We start from the raw sequence: 12,604 nt of genomic DNA, 5'->3' as shown, positions 1-12,604 counted from the left end.
TTTTCATTCACCACAGACTCAGACCGGACTCCACCATTCTGAAACTCAAGAGAGTAGGCGAACAGGTAGGGCGCATGATCCGCCGCGTTTCCAACAAGCGGGGCGGTCTGCGGGGCAGGGACGCGCTTCGGTTCGTCTACGCCTTCGTGACTAGCCGGATCCTCTACGCCGTGCCATATCTCCGCACTACTAAGCAAGACGAGGCGCGAATAGACGCCGTCATCCGCAAGGCAACTAAGCGAGCCCTGGATCTCCCGGTGGCTACCTTTAATGCCAAACTCAAGGCATTGGGGGTGCTAAACTCCTACCAGGAGCTGCGGGAGGCCCACCTCGTGAACCAATACACGCGGCTCATGCAGACGGCCCCTGGGCGCCGCCTGCTAAACCACTTACACATCCAACACGACTGCACTCCAGAGGAGGCGGAGCGTATCCCAGTACTGTGGCGCCATATGCTCTGGGTCTCCCCGCTCCCCCGTAACATGGACACCGACATGCACGTAAACAGGCGACAAGCGCGGGCTCGGGCTCTTGAGAGACAACACGGCTCCCGACCCGGTGTATATTATGTAGACGTAGCAGGCCCATCGCCCACGGGATTTTACACGGCCGCTGTCGTTCACCAGGAAATGCACGTTGATGGACTCTGTTTTCGAGCCCCGAATTCAATGCGAGCCGAGGAAGTAGCGATAGCGCTTGCTGCCGCCCACGCAAATTCGAGAATCATCATTACGGACTCCCGAAAAGCATGTGATCATTACTTGGCAGGGGAGATCTCCCCCTTAGCTGCTTGCATTCTAAGACGGACTGTCACTGATCCAACACCCAAAAGAATCATTTGGGCTCCTGGCCACCAGGGCTTACGAGGTAATGAGGCCGCTGACGCGGCTGCCCGAGCGCTTACTCACCGGGCTCCTCATTCCAGCTCTTCTGGCTCGGAGACTAACCAGCCGCTGCTGCGATTCAAGGAAATTATAACGCATTATAGCGACATCCACCGCCTTTTCCCGGCCCCTGCAAAGGGGCTGAGTAAGACGGAGGAGCGAACTTTAAGGCGCCTGCAGACAGGTACTCTACTCTGTCCTGCAATCTTAAAGCATTACGATCCTAACACGGATGGGCGATGCCCACACTGTGGGGAGACCTGTGATATCTTCCACATGGTGTGGGCATGTACTCAAAATCCCCACCTCCCCCCTTCCCCTACCCCTTCCAGAGAGGCATGGGAGACTGCCCTTCTCAACTGCTCCTCGCTTGAGTCCCAAAGGGCTCTGGTGAAGCGGGCTAGAGACGGGGCATTGTCATATGGTGTCCCGGACTAGGGACGCCGACCATGTAGCGTGGCCACTCTGTGGCTCCCAAACTCTATTTCAGTAATTAAAAGTTTTCACCACCACCAACACAACCCTTTCGGCCGCAAAGCCTTTCCCTTTGAACGCAACGCTTTTTGAGGAAAGGGAATTGCGCAGTAATTCTCTGTTCAAGTACGGGCGATCGAGCGGGCCAACGAGGTCGCCACCAGCCATGGGCTAGCGGCCATCTACTGCGTGTCTACTGGAATCTGCTCTCGACGCAATAGATGTTTTCAATCCAATCTGAACCGCACCGTACAGAAACGGAGGAAGTGGGAGTGAAAGAAGAAAGAATGAGAGGGGCCGTAATGAAGAAAATAAAAATTCAGGGGGGCACTTTGTTGACCTAAAGTGCGGTGAGGCGAAAGCCTTAAGCGCGGTGTTAGTGCTTGTGTCACTGATGTGTGGTTAAGACGTTAAGCTTCGCCCGATGAGGATGAAAACGTTTATTAAAGTCACAATGCCTTAGTTGAATGGAAGGCTGATCGGGTCCCTAGTCCGGGACGCCGTTGATGAAAGCCGCTGCCCGTGCTCTGGCGACGAGGGCTCGTTGTTCCTCGAGGCCCGAGCTGGATAGGGCCGCCTCCCAGCCCTCCCGCGTTGGCTGATTTATGATCTCGATGCTGTCATTTTTCTGACAAGCCCATACCATGTGGTAAAATTGGTAAATTGGTTTTTTGAGGAGAGGAAATGGCGCAGTATCTGTCTCACATATATCGGCGGACACCTGAACCGCGCCGTAAGGAAAGGGAGGAAGGTAGGAGTTAAAGAAGAAAGAGAGAAAGAGGTGCCGTAGTGGAGGTCTCCGGAATAATTTCGACCACCTGGGGATCTTTAACGTGCACTGACATCGCACAGCACACGGGCGCCTCTTGCGTTTCGCCTCCATCGAAACGCGGCCGCCGCGGTCGGGTTCGAACCCGGGTACTCCGGCTCGGTAGACGAGCGCCTTACCACTGAGCCACCGCGGCGGGTCCATACCATGTGGTACAAGTTTGCCTTCTGGCCACAAAATTAAGCTTCGCCTCTGAGAGCGGAGCGCGACAGCTTGTTGCAACGCTGCCAGAGAGTCCATAGAACGCCATCGCGCGTTAGGTTCTACGCCTTGCTCGTCGGTAACTTGGTTTTTGAGGAAAGGAAATTATATGTCTCTCATATCTCGGTGGACACCTAAACCTCGCCGTAACGGGAAGGAAGGAAGATGGGAGTGAACGAAGACACCGTATACACTAGACGCGCCTTTGTTCATAGTTCATGTACATAGAACATAACATCACTGTAATAAGTACCATGTTGAAGAAAAAAAAAGGCTGGCATGGCGGAGTGGTAGCGTGCTCGTCTCGCACTCCGGAGACCGGGGTTCGATTCCCAAGCTCGGCCAATTTCCTAATCAGTTTTATTTATTTATCTGGTCTGACTAGAAAGGTTAATTAGGCTAATTGGTTAAGTGAGCAATTAAACTTAGTCCCACTTACTTGGAGCATCACTTTACGATCCGTTTAATTGGCTGCATGGTTAGTAGCGAAAGTACAATTGGCCCCGCTTGAAATTCGCGCACTGTGACGTCACGACCGTTTCGAGCAATTGAAAAGCATGACATTTTTGTCGACAACTGCTGCTTACAATGATGAGGCATTAAAGGCTTCCGCCTTAAAAATTGTGCTTGAGGAAAGGAAATTACGCAGTAACTGTCTCACATATCTAGGTGGACACCCGTCAAAAGCGTGACACTTCTGCTGACAAGCTTTTGCTGACAACCTTCTGTGGACAACGGTGAGGCATTAAAGGCTTTCGCCTTAATATAAAAGTGAGCAGAATCGGAAAAACTCACTAAATAAGGGGGCGATTGTGTATCTGTCCTCGCTTCGGCGAGCGCGGCTTCGGCCGCTTATCAGATTTTTTCAGCAGCGTCCGCTCCGGCGGACGCAGTTGTTGCTGCGACGCGCGTCTTCTTTCCTTTTTCTCTTTGCTCTGATCTCTTACCTCAACTCTATCTGCACGTGGCAGCGGTGGTGGCTTGGCTCGAGCCAGTAGCAGGCCCGTGCAATTTCCTTTTCATCCTTCTCTCAGTCACAACAACAACAACAACAAACTCACTAAAGTGAGTATCTGTTCTCGCTTCGGCGAGCGCGGCTTCGGCCGCTTACCTGTTTTTTGAGCCGCGTCAGTTCCGGCGGACGCAGTTGTTGCTGCGACGCGCGTCTTTTCTTTCCTTTTTCTCTTTCCTCCGATCTTTTGACTCTCCTCTATCTGCAGGAGGCAGCGGTGGTGGCTCGGCTTGAGCCAGTAGGCAGGCCCGTGCAATTTCCTTTTCATCCTTCTCTCAGTCACAACAACAACAACACAGAAACTCACTAGACTGGTATCTGTCCTCGCTTCGGCGAGCGCGGCTTCGGCCGCTTGTCTGTTTTATGCGAAGCATATTACTGGAGCTACACTACTGCCCGTCGAGCGCGGCGGTGGAGCTACCATTGACCTTTAGCGTAACCACGTGACACCACGTGACAACATGACGTCAAAGCAGAGGAGAGATGGGCTGCCGGCTCGCGCGGTCGGCCGCGGCGGTGGAGGCTCCACATCAGAGGCGCGGCGGCTGACCACGTGACAACATGACGTCACAGCAGAGGAGAGATGGGCTGCCGGCTAGCGCGGTCGGCCGCGGCGGTGTAGGCTCCACATCAGAGTCGCTGCCTGCTGCTGCTGGGGGTACATCAATACAGTCTATAGGGAATGGTGGCGGTGGTAGAATAACTAAGGTTGTTTCCAATGTACTTTCCATGGGTGCCAAGAATGCTGTTCTAGCCGGTGCTGGGGCAGCGGTTGTACACTCTGCATTGAATTCACCGATGATCCCGTATATAGCTGTCACGGCAATCCTTGCTACACTTCTAGTGGTTGTATTAAAATGACCAAGTATTCAACCAAGGAAAGCCATGTATTACCAAGCCTAGCCATCAATATGCGTCGCATCTGACTAAGCTTAACCTTAGCTAAGCCTCAGCCATTTTTTTTTCAGCAGCGTCCGCTCCGGCGGACGCAGTTGTTGCTGCGACGCGCGTCTTTTCTTTCCTTTTTCTCTTTCCTCTGATCTTTTAACTCTCCTCTATCTGCACGTGGCAGCGGTGGTGGCTTGGCTCAAGCCAGTAGGCAGGCCCATGCAATTTCTTTTTCATTCTTCTCTCAGTCACAACAACAACAGAATCTCAATAGCAAGAACAGTGGTTAGCGCACGCCCTCCTACCACATTTCCAAACTGTTTAATCAATCGTGAGAGTGAAGTATATCAATTCTTACTAGCCGATAATGTGAGGATATCTCTAATTTTTCTGACAAAAGCGAAGTTCAGCAACTTCGAGAGGAAGAGTAGTTGCCGAAGCTAGCTGCTTGCATAGTGACGACAACTCGCGGGCGTGGTGCACGTGGTGCAAAGTGCGGTGAGAACTGAGAGGAGGCTGCGTCGTGAGAAGGCGATTCTATGAAAGCACGTTAAAAAACCACCATGGCATGCAGGGAGAGGGAGACAATAGCGCAGTAGCGCAGTAACATTCATTCGCACGAACTAGGCCGACGAGCAGTTCCTGAAGAATGGGATAACAAACGTCTTGTGCACTGATTCAATAATTAATTGAATAGCACTACTGCGACAACAACTATTTACTCCATTCGTTCGTTTTTAGTTCGTGACATGGAAGATGAAAGCTAGAAACCAGAGTTTTTCTACCGCTCCGCTTTTCTAGGGTTTTAAAGAAGGAAAACAACCGAGCAAAAAAAAATAACGTTCTAAATATGAATTAAAGCGCACCTTAGTAGTAGACCCCCTTTGATTTATAGGAGCTTGTGTTCAGGAAAGGTACGCCAGAATTTCTTTGTTGATAGCGTTTTTGAGTATAATAACAACATAAACGTAACATATTTGCACAAAATAAAAAGCTTAAGTACCACGTGAAACCAAATATGTATCATAAGAACAGCGCCTACAACTACTCCGGCGTGAAGCACTCCGCAGCACTTCTTTTATTTTGTTGTAGATTTTTTTGTAACGTCTGAGTTCTCCAGTGGTTTGCAAAGAGAAGAAATAAACAGCTCGTATTCAAGTGGGATGTCTGAAGTACTCAGCTATCTTCTGTTTTATGTCATTCGCTGAGCATTTTAGGGTTTTGGCTGCTAAATGTGCTTTTCGTGTACGCTAACTACCGCTTTCATGGAAGATAGCATGCGCTATGTAATGGCCATGTAGCGAAACTTACATCATTCTTGTCACTGCATTGATCGCTTCTTCGATTACGATGAGCCGGTGATGGATTTATTGTGGACCTCCTATGCACCTCCTAGCAACAGTTGACAAATTTGTTTCTGTGGTGTGGTTGCTGTGGTGTGCTTTACAAGGTCCCACTGTCATGCGGCCGTTTTTACATCGGGGAGACCGGATGGTGCGTCAACGATCGGCTACACGAACACGCGAAAGACACTGAAAACAAGTCACGCCGAAATAACATGGTAATTCATTTCGCAGATTGCGATGAATGTGATGCGTTTTTGAACCAAACCACTATCATCGCCAAGTGTAGAGATCACACCTCGCGCCTGATATCGGAGGCCTTTCACATTCACGCATTAGGCAACTCACGTGTAAGCCAACCATCGGTGGCTCTATTCCCACAGGAGATCGCTTTTCGTGATCAGTGATGATATCCCGAATGTATGCCATGTCATGTTTGCACCGCATTTTTCTTCCCTTCTATGCTTTATATTGCCCCCCTCTTTTGCAATAAACGATTTGGTTATTAGTTCAGCGCATGTGTCTGTCTCATCTTCTTCCGTCCCGTCTGTCAGCACTGTTTTGATTTGGTTTGGTTCGGTTTATGGGGTTTAACGTCCCAAAGCGTAGAGGCTATGAGAGACGCCGTAGTGGAGGGCTCCGGAAATTTCGACCACCTGGGGTTCTTTAACGTGCGCTGACATCTCACTGTACACGGACCTCTACAATTTCTCCTCCAAAGAAATTCAACCGCCGCGGCCGGGATCGAACCCACATCTTTCGGGTCAGCAGCCGAGCACCATAACCACTGAGCCACCACGGCGGCCGTCAGCGCTGTTTTGCCGTACCATTCAACATGAACCAACCAGCCCGACTCAGCCCTCTCCTTGAGCGAAACCGGCCCGACACGCACAATTACAAGACTTCAGCATTGGCTGCTCCGAGTTCGCCGTCAAGGGCTGGCTGTTTGACGTTGTAGCGCCATCATTGCGGCACGCGCAATGAAGAGGAAGCGCTGAGCACGCGCAGGAGAGAACGCTCTGGACTTCGGCCTCGGCCGGACGCTGCCGCCGCTGCTCTGCCGCTACTTTTTTTTCAGGCAGCCCTCAAATAAACGTGGCCGCGGTCGCCTCCTGGTCTGGACTTCGGCCGAGGCCGAAGTCCAGAGCGTTCTCTCCTGCGCGTGCTCACCGCTTCCTCTTCATTGCGCGTGCCGAAATCATGGCGCTACAACGTCTCAACGCGCATGAGCGAAGGCGCGACAGCTCTGCACCACACGTTTCCCCACCTATCGACCGCTAAAGCCGATCCGCCATCCGTCGAACACCCGAAAGGGCTGACAGTTGAAGCTTGAGCTCAAAATAATGCATAATAATGACAACGTCGCTAACGTCAGCCAAGGAAGGCACAAGCCGCAGGTGCAGCCACCAGTCAGCCAGCCACTGGTAAACAATGCTGTGCCACTTGGGATCAGCCAATGAACAAATTGAAACAGGATATTCGAGGCTATTCGTTTGGATGTTTATAGCTAAACCACGTAGATCTACTCAAGATAAACCATATGATAGCCGTCGCTTGAATATAACCAGAACCTAAACCAGAGGCCATTTTCCATGACTCACCTTCGTCCACTTTTCCATTTGGTCTTCTGCGTTGACCACATTAGATATATCCGCGGCTTTCTAATGTCTCTTGGAAGCGAACAGACCATTGAATGGTTGGCGACCGGACACCTCACCATAGGCTCCGCTGGCTGCGCATCGCAGCCAAAGGCAGCCAGAGATGAGTTCATTCGCCTGCTATTGACAACGCTGCGGTGCTACTTACCATTCGGACAAAAAAAAAAGGTACAGCGGCATTTACTAATTTTGTCTCTATCTATAAATAGTGAGCAGAGAAAACTAGGGAAATGAGAAGCCAGTTGTGGAGTATGTATAAAGGAATCCAGCAGACACCGAAACCACGGAAAGCATAGCGGTATGCTTCTTTTCTCGTTAGTCGATGAGAAATTATCTGCACTTATTTTGCGGCTGAACAATTATTCACTAGAAAGTACAAGACAAAATAACCACATGCCGTCCGTGGGATTGGAACCCACGCCACGACTTCAGAATTTGGAGCTGGTTGGTAAAGCACAGTACACAGAATTCAGAGGTTGTGGGTTCAGTTCCCACCAGTGGCGTGCGGTTGTTTTTTTTTCTGCTTTGTAATCAGTTATCTTTGAGGCATAAAACAACTTCGCCATTAGTTTACGATTGAATAACTACAAAATGGAAACGTTCTCTTGTGCTTTCTTTGCTGTCGATGGCCTTTACGTCTCTTTATAATCAGCAATAATGATTGTCGATGGCCTTTACGTCTCTTTATAATCAGCAATAATGATAATTAAGTTTTTATCATATTTTTAGCGCAGAAATCTCTCTCAGTTGACAGAAATACTTATATGGAGACAGGTGGCATGATGGCACCTTGATGATCTCCAACCTACGACGGCCCTTTATGTGATGTCCCATTCTCTTTCTCTATAAAACGGCGGCGGGCAGTTTCGTGGCCAGTACAAAATGCGAGAAAGGAACCTCACATACTCTCCGCTTTCTCTATAACTAGCTTCTCGGTATGTTTGCGGTGGTTGACGACGGCTGGTGCGCAGCTCGCTTTTACTGCTTTTCCGCTTGTGCTTCATTGCCGCGTGGACAGCGCGCACGTCACGGGGGCGTTTACGCGCTTTTTGCTTGTCGATTCGGCCTCCATGGCCCCGGCAACGCTCTTTCCAGTTTTGTTATCGCGGCAACCAGGAATTGCCTGCTAAGCTGCCGCGGTTCGGACCTACTATCGTAGACACCGCAAACATTCCGGGAGCATTATCTCGCACCCGATGACTATCGCTTCATGTCGCTGATGGCAGTCCAGGCCACGCATTCCGTCATTCGTGTTGTCTGTGGGCGTATGTATACATCTACTTAGCATTGGTCGAAGGTAGCTGTGTGAAAACAGTACTTTTGTAAAACCGAATAGATTACGAAAATAGTAGCTAAAGCCCGATTCCAATACGACTCCAATATTTTTTCGATTATTCTTTAGTCCTTGAAAGAATATAAAATCTCAAATAATAGTGCGAAATAGAGAAGTGCACATGGCGGAGTTTTGGTACGGCCTACACATTATGGACTTATAGATAAAGGTATCAAATGACGCAACACGCATCTCCACTACGGGGTATGCCCAACGAGGCTCAGAAAATTATTTCTATGACTGCGATCTCACGCTCATAGGGCAGTTATGTTTATCTAGTGAAGGTTCACAGCGTTTGAACTATGGCCATATTTCGGTAGGTAAAAGAAACAAGAGCTGCATATGAGTCATTACTTTTGCAATCTGGCATCTAGGTACGGTTTGCTAAACCCGCCTGAGACCTCCACATCGCCCAATCTTAGAGGCCATTTAAGAGCATTGTGACGCCTGCCTGGAGCGAAACGTCGTGTCGCTCAAACCCCATCCTTCGCTGTCCAATCCCTGCAGCTTGCTGTGCGGCGTCCGAATGGCTCCTGTATTTAAAAAAAACTCGAAGAAAACTCTGGTTAGGCATATTCGAGATTCGCGCAAATTATTCGGAAACTGCTAGAAACATTCACTGTACACTATATTAGTTCAGAATAATTTTGAACATAAACTATTGAATCCGTGCACCGAACCAACTCAGGAGGAGTTTCCATTCGCTATTCTGAAAATTGCTGTATAGCACTCACCCACTCGAGTGTAATCCGACATCTATGAAGGAAAAGAGAGCACAGAACCGCAAGCTGGGCAGGAACAGTCTTGAGGGCGTGCGATGCTCAAAAATTGGAAATATTCGTGCACACTTAACAAGGGACTTTATCCTACTCGAACGTAGTGTGACATCTCTGACTGAAAAAAGAAAAAAACTAAAACACGCGCAAGCAGCGAGGCAGCTGAATCTACAGACTTCTCCCAGGTATTTTTTCATTTAGCTTGCGAATAGAGCTAAAAAGAAAAAAACACATGGCATGAAAAGACACAAGCGAGCGTTGTGTTCAGAAAGGCGTTTGCGCCGACGACTGCAATCAGAGTAATTTATTACCCTACACTTGCGCATACTTTTTATTTTTTGGTATAACATGGCGTAACAAGTTAGGTAGGAAACATTCCAAACTGTTTCCTGTTCGGTTGCATCGCTTCGCCAACGGAACTACAACGCATGCTGGGAGCACAACGGGCTGCGCTTGCCGATGCCATCGTGCATAATCTCAGACCTGTGTTCTGTAACGACTGAATTAAAGCGCACGCTTCGCAGAAAAGAAACGAGCATGCTGCACCAAGACTGAAGTAGTTTTGTGCTCATTCACACAAACCACCCATAACAGCAAGACAGATCTGCCAAAAGTCTACACAGACGCTTCTTTGCAGGCGATTCGAGTGGCGTTCTCGGCTAAGGACGTCCTGCTAAAATGGTTTGTACGCTTGCTAACGCACCGTGCTTCGGTGGTGGTGATCAAATGCCTCCTAAAGCTGAGTGAGTATTTTAACATTTTTGACATGCCTTATAGGGTACAAGCTTTGTAAAAAAATACTCAGCCTATCATGTTTGATACTGCGCTATGCACGTTTGATTGTTTTGCATCGAAAGTGTTTCAAATATCGTGAGAGGGCGACGAGCTATTAACCGTACCCTACAACGCTCATCCCCCTCGCCCGAAAATTGGCAAATCTTCCGCACCTGAAGCACACTCTTTATGCCGACGATATCGCCCTGTGAACCACCCATGGCAGTGACGGCGGCATAGAGAACACCGTACAGGAAGCAGCCACACTCACACAAAATTAGGCACGGACCATCGGACTGTCTTGCTCCCCAGGGAAGTCCGAACTCTTCCTCATCCGGCCTAAGAACCACCGCTGCCCCCGCTCCCCAATTGCTATTGAACTGAATGGTGACCCGGTACCTGAGGTTGGCACCCTCCGTGTATTGGGCCTGCACATCCAGAACGATGCAAAAACACCACCACCATCAAGAAACTCAAGCAGGTTGTAGGCGCGATATCGCATCTCATCCGCAGGGTTTCGGGACATCATATAGGCATGAAGGAGCGCGACCTATGGCGCCTAATTCATGCCTTTGTCCTCAGCCGTGTGCTGTACACTACCCCGTACTTACAACTATCCAAACATGACATAAACGCTTTGGAGTTTGATTCGCAAGGCATTCAAGGTAGCACTTCATCTTCCCCTCAACACACCCACAGACAGATTACTAGGCCTGGGCCTCCACAACACGATCGGGGAACTGGTGGAGGCCCACCGACAGGCCCAATACATCAGGCTCCCACAAACCTCCTCGCCATCCCACGATCCCTTCACCGAGAGCTCCTCATCAGGCCGCTCCCGAGGAATATGCACCCGTCCCACAATGAGCAGCGCCGCAGAGCCCGTGCGAAGGCACTCCATCGAGCGTACGGCCCCCAGTCGGACGCCGTATGGGTGGACGCTGCCTGCACGGGTGATGAAGCGACAGCAGCTGTGGTGGACTCCTCTTTTTCCGCCCTCCTCACACTACCTCTCCCTCCAGACACCTCCCCAGAAGCTGCAGAGGAAGCCGCCATTGCACTTGCTATCATTCGCACGGAAGCTCGGTACATTTTAAGTGACTCTAAAACTGCGATTCTAGATTTTGCTCGAGGCCAACTACATGCCCCTGCTTTTGGCTTACTGGACTCGCCCGATGCACCCCCTCCCCGCCAAGTGGAGCTGATATGGGTGCCTGCGCACTACGGGAATCCCGGAAACGATGCCGCCAACCTTTTCGCTCGAGGTTCTTTAAAACGGGCTATAGTGGCCTCGGATCGGGGATTCAAGAAGGAGCGCATGCACTCATTCAGCGAGCTGACGCAGGCCTACAGAGCCTCACGCCAGCTCCCTCCCCCGCCGCACCGCTCCCTAGATAACAAACAAGCAACACTCTGGCGCACACTAAAGACACACTCTCACCCTCACCCCTTATCCTAGCCCACTATCATCCCTCCTTCCCCAATCCGGCATGCGCCCTATGCCCAGAACCCTTCACCTCTTCCCTCCAAATCCTTTCCCTCTGCCCGGCGGACCCTCCCCCGCGTGCCCTATATAACCTGAAGACCTGGGAGGACTGGGAGCCCCTGCTGCGCTCGGAGGACCCGGCCGTGCAGACTATCGCCACCGGCCAGGCTGCCAGTGTTAGGGACCTTAGGAACATAAACACTTGAGTGCAGTGGGGTCGTGCGGGGACCCTGGGGCGTGCCCCGAATTCCTTGTACAATAATTTTTTTTCTCTCTCTCAGCTGTTTCCAGGAATTTAGCTCTTTCTTGGAGAAAAGGCGAGACTGTGTGCTTAAACATTGATTCTTCTCACGACGAATTTCGAGGGCTTCGATTGTTTCCGTTGATGTGTGGGATATCGTTCTTAGACGGTATTGACACATTCTTGGAATGCTGGAGGAATGCACATTTCTAAAACTGTTTGGCAAGATCCTCGGAAATGGACCTCGTGATGTTTGAGCTTTCCTGAGAAGTGTTTTATCACTCACAGTTTGTTTATTCCATTTTTGAGCTCCTTTCGACCACTTATAAGCTCGAAATTCCAATTTTACTTGTTTTTTGTTCTCCGGAAAGCACTTTACCTCTCACGGCTTTTATTGCTGCTATCGTGTTGGTCATTCGTGATATCGCTTTTTATTCATTGGCACGACCACACTGAATTCCGGTGATTCCGCAGCCTTCTCTAGATGTACCGCTCTCTCTTCGACTACATACTGTTTGTGGTTCCGAAATAGAATTCCCTTGATACTCAGCGTCCATGTGGGTTTTTCTCTGTTCCTGTCCTTCAGTCTTTGTCCCTTGCGGTGGCGAAGAAATTACCGGTGCGGTTCAGTTACGTTTCTCGGCGATTGTGTGGGGACGCCTTCGTCCCTTGCGTTGGCTTCCCCGCAAGGTACTCTTCTCAGTT

This window comes from Amblyomma mixtum, chromosome 8 (assembly GCF_055824585.1).
Source record: "Amblyomma mixtum isolate Tamu chromosome 8, ASM5582458v1, whole genome shotgun sequence".
Taxonomy (NCBI): domain Eukaryota; kingdom Metazoa; phylum Arthropoda; class Arachnida; order Ixodida; family Ixodidae; genus Amblyomma; species Amblyomma mixtum.
Note: the sequence above shows the minus strand (reverse complement) of the source record.